Source organism: Cavia porcellus, unplaced genomic scaffold (genome assembly GCF_034190915.1).
Source record: "Cavia porcellus strain 051 isolate PalLab524CR breed Dunkin Hartley unplaced genomic scaffold, mCavPor4.1 scaffold_3, whole genome shotgun sequence".
NCBI lineage: Eukaryota > Metazoa > Chordata > Mammalia > Rodentia > Caviidae > Cavia > Cavia porcellus.
Window position 1 is genome coordinate 95,045,358 of NW_026947486.1, and position 13,394 is coordinate 95,058,751.

Below are 13,394 nucleotides of genomic sequence, written 5' to 3' on the forward strand. Positions count from 1 at the left end.
GAAGTATCCTCAATCCATCCAAGTGAGAGTAGCCACACTCCCAGCTATCTTCATCTCTTTTTGCAGTTTTTTTTCCAAACTCCCTGAGAGGAAGATGGGGCATTACTGCAGTTGGAGGCAGTACTAAGGCAATCCTTCCATCCTGAGGAAATGGTTTTACAAAATCCTGAGCCATGAGAAATTCCTTCGCAGAAAGATCTAGCAGTTGAAGAAGGCAGGGCTATCTGAGAGCTCGGATAGCCTGCAAACCTTCTCTGAGTCAAGCCAGGAACCAGGAGCAAATGAAGACTGATTGGGTGAGTATGCAGCTGCCACCTGGAAGCAGCACAGCCCTGCTGATCTTAGGATCCTGCAATGAGGAAGCCAACTCGTGACAGCTAAGGGGCATCCTGTAAGGGCCTGAAAACTCGCCACAAGGGATAGAGATAGGAAATAAGTGTCATCAAGAGCCTGCATTTGTTCACTAGTGGATCCCTCTGTCCAGCCCACACTTACAGGAAACATGGCTCCTCCCTGCAACTTTCTCCTACAACTTCCTGTGATGGCGGCTCCTGGAAGCTGCTGGCCCGTTTCTGGCCCCTCTACATCCAGGTTCTACGATAAGTGTTAATGGCCGGGTCTTCAGAGAAGGCAAAGAGGTCTAGCCTGGAGTTCAAGACGCTTCCATCTAGCTATAGGCAATATGTTCTCCATAGCTAAGATTCATGGGAAAGGAACTATCATGGCGCCCATAATACTGAAACTCTGTCCACACGATGGCAGTAGTAGTGCTCCACGAAGGGTCACACGGATTGCCCGCCAGTGCTGTTCTCCCGCCCTTCCTGTCTGAAAAAAATGGCACCAGAAATGTGGCTACCCTTGAGTTTTACCCAGCCTGCTGGAACTTGCTCACTGGAGTGCCACTTACTTTTGGTTTCTGTCTGAAATCAAACTGAAGTCTAAATTTCACCCTTTATTGCTTATACCAATGCTCTTCACTTAAATTTACACCTCAAATATTATTTTCAGGTTATTAAGTTGTATGTTTTGGGAATGCATTTCAAGGACTGAGGCCAAAAATTAAGAAGACAATTCTCAATAATTAAGAGCAGGAGTATGGCATTTCTAGGCATCAAGCTACACATTACTTGGCTTATTATTCTTAATGACAAAATTATTCTGAGACTGGTTAAAATGGTAAAAAAAAATATATATATATATATATATATATATATATATATATTTTCCTCAAAGTTATTGCAATTAGTGCCTTGTAATAGGAATGAAAGAAATCAAGGTTATCTCAACATACAAAGACATTTTGGGATTTAAAATCAAGAAACAGAGTGAGAAGGGTCAGTACATGATTTCCTACTAACAGAAGACTTCAAGGTTGGAGGCCTAGTCTTTCTAAACTGACCTAAGATTGTGGTTTTCACTGGGCCAGGCCAACCAAAAATGAGCCCCAAGATAAGTCTCATCCAAAAGAGGGCTCAGAAGAGTAAAGTCTGCTCAAAGAGATTATCATTTTCTGGATCTCAAAAAGCTATTTCATTTATACTATGTCAAGTGGAAAGTACTAATTTGCTTGGATCCCTAGTTAAAAGGCATAGATATCTAGTATCCATGCAGATCATACAATGCCTCACTTTGGGTAGTATATTTTTCAAATATGAATAATTCTCAATGATTAGTTCCTCAGAATTTATCCCATGCTCCTCCTTTAAGATGGAAACATAAGTACTTTCTCATGTTATCAGTTTTCTGCTCTCTATTGAAAAGGCTTTTGATCTAAATTTCAGCAGAACATGGTAGTCACACACCTGCAGTCCCAGCTATTCAGAAGGATCACCAGTTAGAGGTGAGCCTGGGCAAGAGGTGGGGTGTAGCTCAGCAGAATGTCCCAGGGTTCTTTCTTTAGCATCATAAAACAAAACAATGTTTATTTCATTTTCTTTCATTTTAACTGTATTTCTTCTCATTTGAGACAATATTGTTGCTTAGAATTTCTTCAGAAGACAAGGAAAAATTGCATTGAAACAAATGAGAAATGTTACTTTATGGGTTAGTCACATTTAGTCTGCTACAATAGATCAAAGTCTAGTGTTTTTTTAAATTTGTCAACAGCTCTTTATGTATAATATTGGCCTACTCACCTCATCCCCTGCTACTCAAAATAAAATGCAAAATATAACATTCTCCTTTAACGTATCAAAAAACTCACAAAAGATAAATTATCAGAGTAGAAAGTTATGGAAACAGAGTTAAGAAAAGCACCAGTTGCTTTGGTCTTCTGAGTGGCCTACCTGGATTTCATTGTCACCACCCTCACAGGTGGCAAAGAGCAGAAGATGGGAGAGGCCCGAAGGGAACTACAGTAATGAAATGGACCTTCTTTCAACATGTTCCCCAAAGCAAGCACCTGTATCACATGGTTATAAGTTGGTTCTATGACCTTGCAAGCGAAAAGTAAATCCAGTCTGATTTTTAAATCTTTTAGAGCAGAAATGAAGTAGAATTACTCCCAAACATAGTCTGAACAATTTTTATAACACTGATACCCAATTCAAATGTAAATGTGACTGAAAAGAAAATTAAGAATCCATTTCATTGAGGAAGAGATATAAAATAGAGATATAAAATTCTACAGTATCAGTAAATTAAATTCAGCCTCGTGTAAAAGAAAATAAACTGACATGGAGTTTGAAGGCAGAGAAATTTAACCTTGCAAAAAAATTAAATTTCACTACTTTTCCCAAAAAAGAAGAAATTTAAGACCGTATAAAGAAGAAATTTAAGACTCTGTAATCTGAGGTATTCAGGAGGCTGAAGCAAGAGGATATATAAAGTTTGAGGCCAGCCTTGACAACTTAGGGAGACTCTGTCTCAAAAATTAAAAGTTTTAAAAGGGGCTGAAAATGTAGCTTGGTGGCCGAATGCTTGCCTCCAATGAAAGACTGGTGTTTATCCCAAGACCAGAATTATAACTAGTGAACACTTAATTGGCCCTGGGAAGTTTTGCTTTATAATTGTGCAACTTCAATGAGATTGAGCAGGATACACAATTTATATTCTCTACTGTCCAATTATTTCAAAATGCACTGTTTCTCTGTTCATAAAAAGCATTACTGCTTATGCAGAAACAGAAACATGAATAAATATGAAGCAGAGAAATCTAGAGAAAAGAATCCTAGGCAGTTTTTACCTCTTAGTTCAAAAGCTATGTAAAGTTTAAAGTCCTTAAATGAAAATAACAAAATTTGAGTATTTATCTTGAGCATCAGGTTTGAACAGTTGAAATATTTACTAATAAGCTCTCCATTTGGAAAGACGTTTTAAAGGATTGATGTCATTTTTGTTACTTTCTTAACTTTGTGAGTCAAAAAACTGGAGAGGACCCCAGGAGCCTGGACAGTCAGCTAGGTCAAGGTCCACAAGGTCTAACACCTGCAATAGCCTCACCAGTGCTTTAAGCATCCACACATTTCTATTCCCCTGCACAGATCTCTGAGATGTGAGCCCTGTGCTTGATGATGTCTGTGAGGTTGATACAGTGTGTCAATTTCAGAAGTTTAAAAGTTTAATTGAGAGACTCAGCAGGGAGCAGACTTAGGGTTCTTACTTGGTAAATATTCTCATTTTGTGCAAGAGGAGGGCACAGAGATTTTGTGATTGCTACACCTGCCCTGGTGTCCGGTGGCCTGTGTATAATATAAGAGAGGGAGAGAGACTTTCTCTTCTCCCCTTTGGCTCTGGCTGCTGCCGTGAAGTGTTGCCCCAGTGCCATGCCACCCCACCTTAGAGCCAGCTGATTACGGACTGAAAACTCCACAACAGTGAGCTAAATAAGCCTTTCCTTCCTTCAGCTTGGGTGTCAGGTATTTTGACACAGCAATGCGAAAAAAGTAACCAAGGCGACTTCCAAATGTGAAAATCTGTAGCTCTAATGTTAACTGAAGAGGCTATCAGCAGAGCCATAGTCTACTGGACATGGCATTGTGGCATTTTTTTTATTGTTTTATATTTTCTTGTTTCTTTCTTTTAAGACAAGATCTCCCTACATGTGTGTTGTGCTGACCTTCAACTCATTATGTAGCCCAGACTGGCCTCAAACTGCAGGCAGTCCTCCTGCCTCAGCCTTCTAAGTGCTAGGATAAGAGCTGGGCACCACCACACACAGCCCAGAACAAGTTTTAAAAGGGCCTGAAAAGATACCCGAGAAGTTTGGTTGTTTAATGTTTTACTAAATCAAAAGCAAAGAGGAACATCAGCCACGTTTCCTAGTGCCTCTGTTGCTTAGTGGTTTTGTTTTATTTTGGTTCTGGTTTTTTCTCATGCAGTGGGCGGGAGAAGAGGGCCTGGGGGAAGGGCTCACTTGCTTTCCTGGAACCATACTGCCATCACGAGGAAAGAGTTTCACAAAAGCAAAGGAAAGCTAAAAGTTGGAATTCAAATGTGGAATGGCCTGACTCCATGCCAGGCCTGGCCTTCTGGGAACTCAGGATGAAGGAATCTGAGAGAAGAAGCTGCTCAGTAAGTGGGGTGGGACTTGGGCAGGGCTCTGGTTTCCTGTCACTGTAAGTATGACAGTAGGAGGCCACAGAGAGCCTGTGGAGAGCTCTTGACTTGTCTTCTGTCCCTGTCCACTGGATAATGAGGCAGTAGAGTAGTGCAAGGTACCCTTACACTTTAGGGGCTGAGTTCCTGTCTCAGCAGTATTAAAAGTGCAGAGCATGGGCTGGGTGTGGTGGCACATGTAAATCCCAGCACCCAGGAGGCTGAGGCAAGAAGATCGCACTCAGTTTGAAGTCAGCCTGAGCTACACAGTGATTTCTAGGGCAGCTTGAACTACATAGTGAGATCAAATCTCAAAATAAAAAAGGAAGGAATTTAAAAAGTGCAGGGATGAGGTGGTGAATCTTATTCCAGGTGATGTCTAAGAACAGCTGGTGTGCTTTTTGGGATCTCAGATATTCTGAAGAGCTTGGTGTCCCATTGCCTGGAGTAAGAAGGTCCTGAGAAGTGTGTACCACTGTGTCAAGTCAGTGAATTCCAGAACATCAGTAAGAGACAAGATACATACACAGAAAGCATAGAAGTATTGTTCTGAGCCCAGGAAGGAGGTAACAGACATTGGTGAGCAGTCCTTTTCCGGGGCCCATTATGAAGACACAGGCTCATTGACAGGCATCTGCTGTAATTTCCGCTTTCATCAGGGGACACAAATGGGTCTCTCCCTGAGGAGGAAGAGATTTGAGGCTTGAGACTTAACTGTTCACTCCTGATAGCTGGTGTTGTGTTCTGTGCCTACTTCTTAACCTTTCACTGATGAAGACTGCTTGCAGGCCCCAAACGGTATCCTTCCTCAGGGCATTAAGAACTCTTGCCTCTTTTATGGTCACACTTCTGACCTAAGTTAATCTCCGTGTATGATTCACTCAGAGCAAGGGCTAAGCACATCACTGCAACAAGCACTGGTATTATGATCCTTTTACTTTGAATTCCATTCCATTTGAATGCTTATATGAGTGTGTGTCTGTGTGAGAGAGAGAAACAGGCAGACAGACAGACAGACAGACAGAGGGCGTGGATTTGTTGCTAAAACTTTAGACTTTCATGTAGTGTGGCCATCTTCAAGAGTTCTGAGGGGTTTTTCTTCCTTCTAGCATACTTTTGCCAGGCCTTGTATCCAAGGCCACCTCATATGACATTAGATATCCTTCAGGTGATTGGATTTTATGTAATTTAGAAATTTAACCTAAGACTGTTGTCTTCATTATAAAAAGTGACCCTTTTCATGTCTATGTGTAAATAAAACTATTCATAATTTTTAGAGAAATGAAATCTAACAGTGAAGACTACTTTAAAATATGAGCGGTAGAATCTCATGATTTCAAATGTAAACCTTACTTGTTACTATTTTTCTTTTTTGGTACTAGGGATTGAACTCATGACCTTATGCTTACCAAACACTTGAGCTACTGATCTAAATCTCCAGCCCTAGTTCAAACACTTAGACATGTATAAAGTGAATACTTGATAGCATGACCTTAGAAAAATTACCCCAGACAGAAATGCTATGGATAGTTTTGGTAGAGGACTTGCATTGCACATATTCACTCTTTAAATATCTATGTAAGTCTATGTATTCAGTTTAAGGTAATCATCCCTGTTTTCTTAGACTAACCAAGTAGGATGGGGTTTGATCCTCAAGATCAAACATTTTGCTTTAATCCCCAGTCAATGATGTGAAACGTCTTTCCTGATCCCGATGCAGTCAATGTTATGGAGTCTTTGCAAGGATTTAAGAAGACTACTTGGATATCAAAACTATATGAAATCCAAGCCATCAGAGGATAGGCCCTTTGTTCCTCCTATTGACTTTCATTGATCAATTAATCTAATTGTCACTACTGTTTTGTGTCCTATGGCTGTGTGATCATTTTCATTTTTTTTTTTTTTTGTACTGGGATAGAACCCAGGGCATTTTTAAAAAAAAATTTTCTGACAGGGTCTGCTCAGTTGCCCATGCTGGACTCAAACTCGTGATCCCCTTCCTGGATCTGCCTCCCAGAGTGCTGGGATTTACAGGTGTGCCAATATCACATAAGGCTTGTGATCAGTGTTTTTTCCAGAGTTACTGGACAAAACGTGTGCACTTGTGAATTTTTGTCTTGGCCTGTTGTAACTGAAATAATTTTATATAGTTGATGGTCACCTTTAATCTTCACAAGGCATCTAGAATCATTAAGATATGCTTTGATGTATGTGCATTCCTCCAGGATAAATATCACTTGAGAGTTTTGTTTATTAATTATTGCCTCTTGGCTCTGAACATACTAAATATCCTCTATAATACAGTGAAAAATTTTCCTCTGCATGCTGAACTCTGATGCTATCAAATGGGACCCAAGGACCAGCATGCTAAAGGAGGGTACCAGACTGTCTGCCTCAAGCCCAAGGGACAGGGACAGAAGGTAAAGAGCTAAAGCCGTGCACTTGGCAAACTGCTTCCTCTAGTTTAGCCTATGCTAGGAGGGCCCGTAAGCTCTATCTCTGTGACTTCTCGTGCCTGGGTTTCTTGATAATTGCTTGCTCAGTCCTGGCTGCTCATTGGTTAGCATGTACAGCTATGTCTTACCTTTGTCCAGAGCACCTAGAGAGTCTGGGGGATGAAGCAAAGAGAATCACAGTTGTGGTCAGGGGCTTTTTAACCTTTCCAAAGGTCCAATCTTCAACTTTTGGTTTCTCATACAGGATAAACTTCATCAGCTGACTTCCTCATGATAACATTATTGCTCCAGAAATGTTAAACACCTCTATTCCCAATCCCACCCCCACTTGCTGTCTATTTAGTCTTTAAATGATGATAAAAGACTAACGCATAGGAAACAGATCTGCCATGCATTTGGCTCAGTTCAAAGAAATTTGCTCACATAGCGGTGATTTTGCTTTTTGTTTCCACCCAAGATCAAAAGAGACCTAAATCACCCACCCTCATGAGACATCTCTTTTCAAGAAATACATTTCCTTCAGACAGGTGCTTCACAATTCAGCATCTTTCTACTTAATGCTAGTTCATAAGGATTCCCAATTTATCAGGTTGTCTTCTTCAAGGGCCAAAACTCAGGATTCTACGACTGTATAGAAAAAGAAAATGTTAGAAGTTCTAGGCTTGGAGGAAGCCATCTCAAGTCATCTAGCTTCATGGTCCTTGATAAGACAGGCTTCCTACCTTCCCAGAGAGTCTCTCTCCATTTTCTAGAAGATACTAGTCCTTTAAAAAGCTGGTACTTGGTTTATTTTCTGAGACTCTTACAGTCTTTATAGCTCTTACATGTTCATGACACATCTTACGTGTGTACCAAATGTCCCTCTAAGTCAAATAATAATGTTCAACAATTATTTCTTTCATCTGTCTATCACTTCAATTTGTGAGGATCTAACTGCTGATTCTCTCCATTAGAACAAATACAAGAGTCTGTTTCTAGTGAATATATTATTGGACCTTATTAAGATTTCAACCACATTTTTCTCTTTATTTGAATTTTCATCTTGTTTTCAGCATCTGTTTTTTAGGAAGAATATTGATTGATTGATTGATTGATTGATTGATTGTCTTTTTGAGACAGGGTTTCACTATGCAGTTCAAGCTGGCTTTGAACTCATTTTGTGGCCGAGGATGGCCTTGAACTCTCAATGATTTTCCTGCCTCAGTCTCCTGAGTACTGAGATTACACGCATGTACCAAAACACCTGTCCTTACATTTTATTTTATGTGCTTTTTTTCTATATGTGATGTTGGGGATGGAACCTAGGCCTTACCCAGGCTAGTAAAATGATCTCTCTATGAGCTACATCCCAAGTACTGTTTTATGTACATTTGAAATGACATTTTTTATACATATTTACTTAGTAATATGTTCTTATACATGGTGGCATAATTCTGACAACAAAAAATTGTTTACTTAGTGGGCATGTTTATTTTTCATATTATCTGAGTTTTTAAAAATGCGTGTAGAGTCATATTGAATCTGATTATCTTTAGGCACAATTATTTTACATGGGCTCAGCATTATAAAATTTTCTAAATTTAACTTTTTTCCTACCTACATAGCTTTACTATCCCCTTCTAACAGGTGACTCACGCCATTTCAAAATATCCAGGTCTGGCAAGATTATAAATTAAAAAGTATCAATTTTCCTAATTTTAAAAATTATATAATTTATGTAACTTTATAATATTCATTCATAAACTAGGTTGATATATGTGCCTTATTAGGGATGGAACCCAGGGCCTTGTACTTTCTTGACAAACACTCTATCACTGAGCTATGCCTCTAGTTCTCTTTTATTTCGACATAGGATCTTGTTAAATTGCACATTGGCCTTCAATTTGTGATCTACTGCGATCTCTGAGTGGCTGGAGTTACAGGTATGCCCCATATACATGTAAAGTCAGCCCACTTAGCTTTTTTTGTGGCACTTGGTAAAGAATCCAAGATCTCATGCATATTAGGAAAGCACTCTAGCGCTGAGTTGTATACCCAGTCCTCAACATGTCTTTTTATTTTATTACTTTTCACATATTATATAGAAATCTTTATTCTTCAAGTGTTTCCAGATACTGAAAAAATAATTTCATTTACTATTTATGAAATACCCATGTAATTCCTAAATATGATGAAATCTAATATGACTTAAAAATCTTACTTCATTCATACATAACGAAAACAACAAAGTTTTATGGAAGCAGAGACATACTATCTTCTCTCATTTTCTGTTATACAGTTTCAACAGTTTCCTAACATGCATTTTTGTAGTCAACCCTCCATATAGTCTCATCAGTATTTGAAGACAATATATTAGTCTGCTCAAACTTCTATTGAAAGAATCACAGACCAGGTGGCTTAAGCAATAGATTATTTTCTTCCAGTTCCAGAGGCTGAAAGTCCAAAATCAAAGTGCCTACAAGTTTGGTTTTTGGTGAGGCCTGTGTTCTGGGTTTGCAGATGGCACCTTCTTACTGTGTCCTGAGTGTGGCCTGTCCTCTATGCACATGCAAATGGAGGAAGAGAGAGCAAGCTCTTGGTCTCTCCCTCTTCTTATTGGAAGACAGTCCTGCAAGGTGAGGGGCCCACTGATGATCTCATTTAACCTAAACCCTTCAGCAGTGTGACTGATACAAGTCATATAAACTCTGCTTACCTATTCTTAGAGGGCTACCTGACCATGACCTCTGAAGGCTTGACTACCTCTTTAAAGGGCCTATCTGCAAATACCGTCACACTGGGGTTAGGGCTTCACTAGACAAATTTTGTGGGCATGCAGTTCATTCCATAAGTGATACTAATTTTTCTGTGAAAAATATTATAACTGGTATTAGTAAGCTCTCCTAATGAAAAATGTGCTAAATAAAAATATAAAATGCTTATCTAAGATCAGTTTGCAGATTAAGTTCTTTTAGCATTTTGGTATGCCTAAGTTTTCATCCATTTAAAAAGAATTCTAGTCATCCATTACCATCTGTCATGACCAGTTTGTCTTTGTGCTCACCTCAGTACACTTGTTTGTTTTGAGAAAGGGTCCTGACCATGAACTCACTTTGTAGCCCAGGCTAGCCATGAATTTATGGCAATTCTCTTGCCTCAACCTCCATGGTGCTCAGATCACAGGCCTATGCCACCATGCCTGACTGACTACATACACTTTCTACAAGGCTCAACATGGAGATCCTAACATACATACATACTCCCTGTCAAAAACATACTGTTTTGTATATTTCCTTTTCCAACTATTTCACCACCCTGAATTCACAGGCCTGCAGTTTAGTATTTTATTTGCCTCCACAGGCCAGTGTTCCTCAACTGTTGTCCTATATTATCATTTGGTAGGTAAATCAGATTTCCTATTTCTGTCTACTTTACTATAGAGATCTTAATCAGTTTGGGCTGTCATAACAAAACAGCATGCACTAGGTTTCTCTCAAAGCACAGAAATGTGTTTCTCACCTTTCTAGAGGTTGAAAAGACCTAAAACAAGGTGCTGGGCAATTCAGTTCCTGTTAAGGGCCTGGTTTTCAGATAGGGAAGGTTCTAGTATTCTCACATGATAGATCTCTCTGTCTCTGTCTCTCTCTCTTTTTGAGATAGGGTTTTACTATGTAGTTCAGGTTGGCCTTGAACTCACTTTGTAGCCCTGGCTGGCTTTGAACTTGCAGCAATCCTCCTGAGTGCTGGGATTACAGGTGCATGCCACCATGACCGGCCCCTTTGTCTCTTTATAAGGACAAATATCACATTACAGAGATATCATATTTATCTAAACCTTTCCAAATCCCACCACGTCAGGGCTTAGGACTTCAGCATATGACTTTTTGAGAGCAGGGAGCACAAACCTCAGTTTCTAGTACTAGGCTCTCTCCCCTCACCCCATGCATTGAAACCAATTATTACATGCTGGACAGGCTTAATAGCCTAATCAATATACATGTATCATCTCAGTCTCTGTGAGTCAGAAGTCTGCACAGTTCAGCTAGGTGCTTGACTCAAGGCTACAGGGAAGGTGTTGGCCCAGCCTGGGACTTATCTGAGGCGCAAGGTCCTCTTCTAAACTCACATGGTGGTTGGCAAAATTCATTTCCTGGTAGCTTTACAATTCACAAGGCCAGCAAGACAGAATCTCTGACCTCCAAGAACTTGTAAGGAGCTCTCTTGATTAAATCAGGTCCACGAGGGCACTCTTCCTTTGGATATAAATTCAGTCACCTCATTGAAGGATTTTAATTACATCTGCAAAAGTTCATCACTTTGGCCCGTTGATACTGAATCACATCACACTTACAGGTACAACCTATACCTAACTGTAGGGGATTATATAGGAAAAGGGAGCCAACAGAATCATCTTAGAGCTCTGTCTACAAGTATGTGATGGTTTTTGGTGGTAATGGTGACTGATTAGACACAGGGCTTTCACATGAGCTAAATCTCCTGGCCTTTTCATGTTTTTAAATTTTTTTTGTCTTTTTCATTTTTATCGGTACCAAGGATCGAACTCATGACTGCCTGCTTGCAAGGCAGGTGCTTATGCCGCTGAGCTAAATCCCCAGCCCCAATGTTTTTTAATTTTGAGACAGGGTCTTCGCTAAGTCACTCCTGACTAGCCCAGGCTGGGCTCAACACTTGCCATCCTCCCACCTCAGCCTTCCAGAGTGCAGAGATTACAGTGCAGAGATTACATCACATCCAGCTTTTTAAATTTAAAAACAAATTTCCATGTAGGATCTCACCAAGTCACTAAATTTCCCAGACTGGGCTCGAACTTGTGATCTTCCTGCTTCAGCCTCCCGCAGTGCTGAGACTGCAGGCATGAGACTCCCTGCTCAGCAAGTATCTAGGCTTAAAAAAAAGATTTAAGCTACAACATCTATGAACATATGTTAAAGAGTTAGTTGCACAATCCTTTACAAATATTATGCCATCTTTATCTTTTCTCCCTTCCAAGATTAAAACTTTTTCAACACTCTAAGCTGGTTTTTTTGTTGTTTGGTGACACAAAGGATTGAATCGACAGCCTTCACATTGTATTATATCCTCAGACCTTTTTTAAGTTTTCAGATAGGATCTCACAAAGTCATTAAAATACTAAGGCTGAGCTTCCCAAAGTACCATTATTATAGGAACATAAACCAGACCTGGAAAATTTGCTAGCAAAATCTTTATTAATTTATATCCCTAAATAGAAGCTCCTATTGTCCATTTTAAAGAGTCATTCAATTTATAAGTGTTTCTGTAATTCATAATTTATAGACTTTTGCTTCTGGGGGGTTAGGATTTTATATGTTCTTCCCCCTCACTCCCCTCTATTACTGCTTTACTAGTTTATAATTTTTCTCTTTCATTCTCTAAGTTTTTGTTTGTGTCAATATCCAGTGAATAAAATGCTATGACTTTGTAAACATCATTTTAGATGATTCATGTTTAAATACAAACGTGTATATGTACCTACTCCCCAAAAATGAATATTATGTATCCCAGCTATATATTAATTAAAAATCATTAAATAAAAATTTAAGTTATGTTTCCTTTTCCTTTTCTGTACAACCTTCCCCTGCCCTGTATCTCCTAAAATAATTTATTAGTCATTTCCTATAAGAACCTATATAATGTACTCATAGGTAATTTAAACACACATGTATATAAGTTTTCTAAAATATGTTGAATCTTTTTGTTTTGTACCAAGGATCGAACTCACAGACTTGCGCTGGCCAGGAAGATGCTTTTGCCGCTGATCTAGATCCCCAGTCCAACATCTTGAATCTTATTCATACTATTTTTATCAATTTTTTTTTGTGTCTACCTAGGAATGCAGCTCAGAGTGTTTCACATGCTGAACAAATGTTCTACTATTCCACCCCCAATTTTTATTTTCTTGGCAAAATTTATTTCAGAATTTTCTGTTCTCCAATGTGTCTTGTTTCTGTATGTGGACTTAACTGTCATTCTGACATCCTTTTTATCATCATTCTGGAGATACTCATATCTTCTCTATTATACGTCTAGCTCATGAATCTTATATATTTCTCTTTTTTTGATGTTAGGGAATGGAATCTTCCTGTGATCCTTAATTTTTTTACATCGCAGGCTAAAATAGCTTAGACACTGTATGTATTAAGAATATTTGTTGACAACGGCAGCTTCCTAACCAGTAAATATGATTACCTTTTCATTTATAATAAGCACTTAGGATTCCTGTTTTCTAAATGACCTGCTTAATTCCATTACACATTTGGCATTGGTTTCAATACAACAGAAATTGGGTTTTTTTAACCATAGAAAAGTCAAGTCCAAGCATGCAAAATACTTCTTTTCTTTCATGTGTCTTCCCTCCCTGCTTTTGTGTGTGTTGCTGGGGGT

At 39.1% G+C, this 13,394-nt stretch overlaps 2 long non-coding RNA genes across 3 annotated transcripts in view; one reads left to right on the top strand and one right to left on the bottom strand.

The window, feature by feature from the left end:
- LOC111754786 (uncharacterized) overlaps positions 1-12,547 on the top strand; it is a 40,916-nt gene extending 28,369 nt beyond the window's left edge. For both annotated transcript variants that reach the window (XR_002789457.2, XR_010046656.1), the window contains exon 3: positions 67-12,547. This is a non-coding gene — a long non-coding RNA (uncharacterized LOC111754786). The remainder of the gene's footprint in view (positions 1-66) is intronic.
- Positions 1-13,394, bottom strand: part of LOC106025919 (uncharacterized) — an 86,786-nt gene that overhangs the window by 64,860 nt on the left and 8,532 nt on the right. The gene's annotated exons all lie outside the window — the stretch shown is intronic.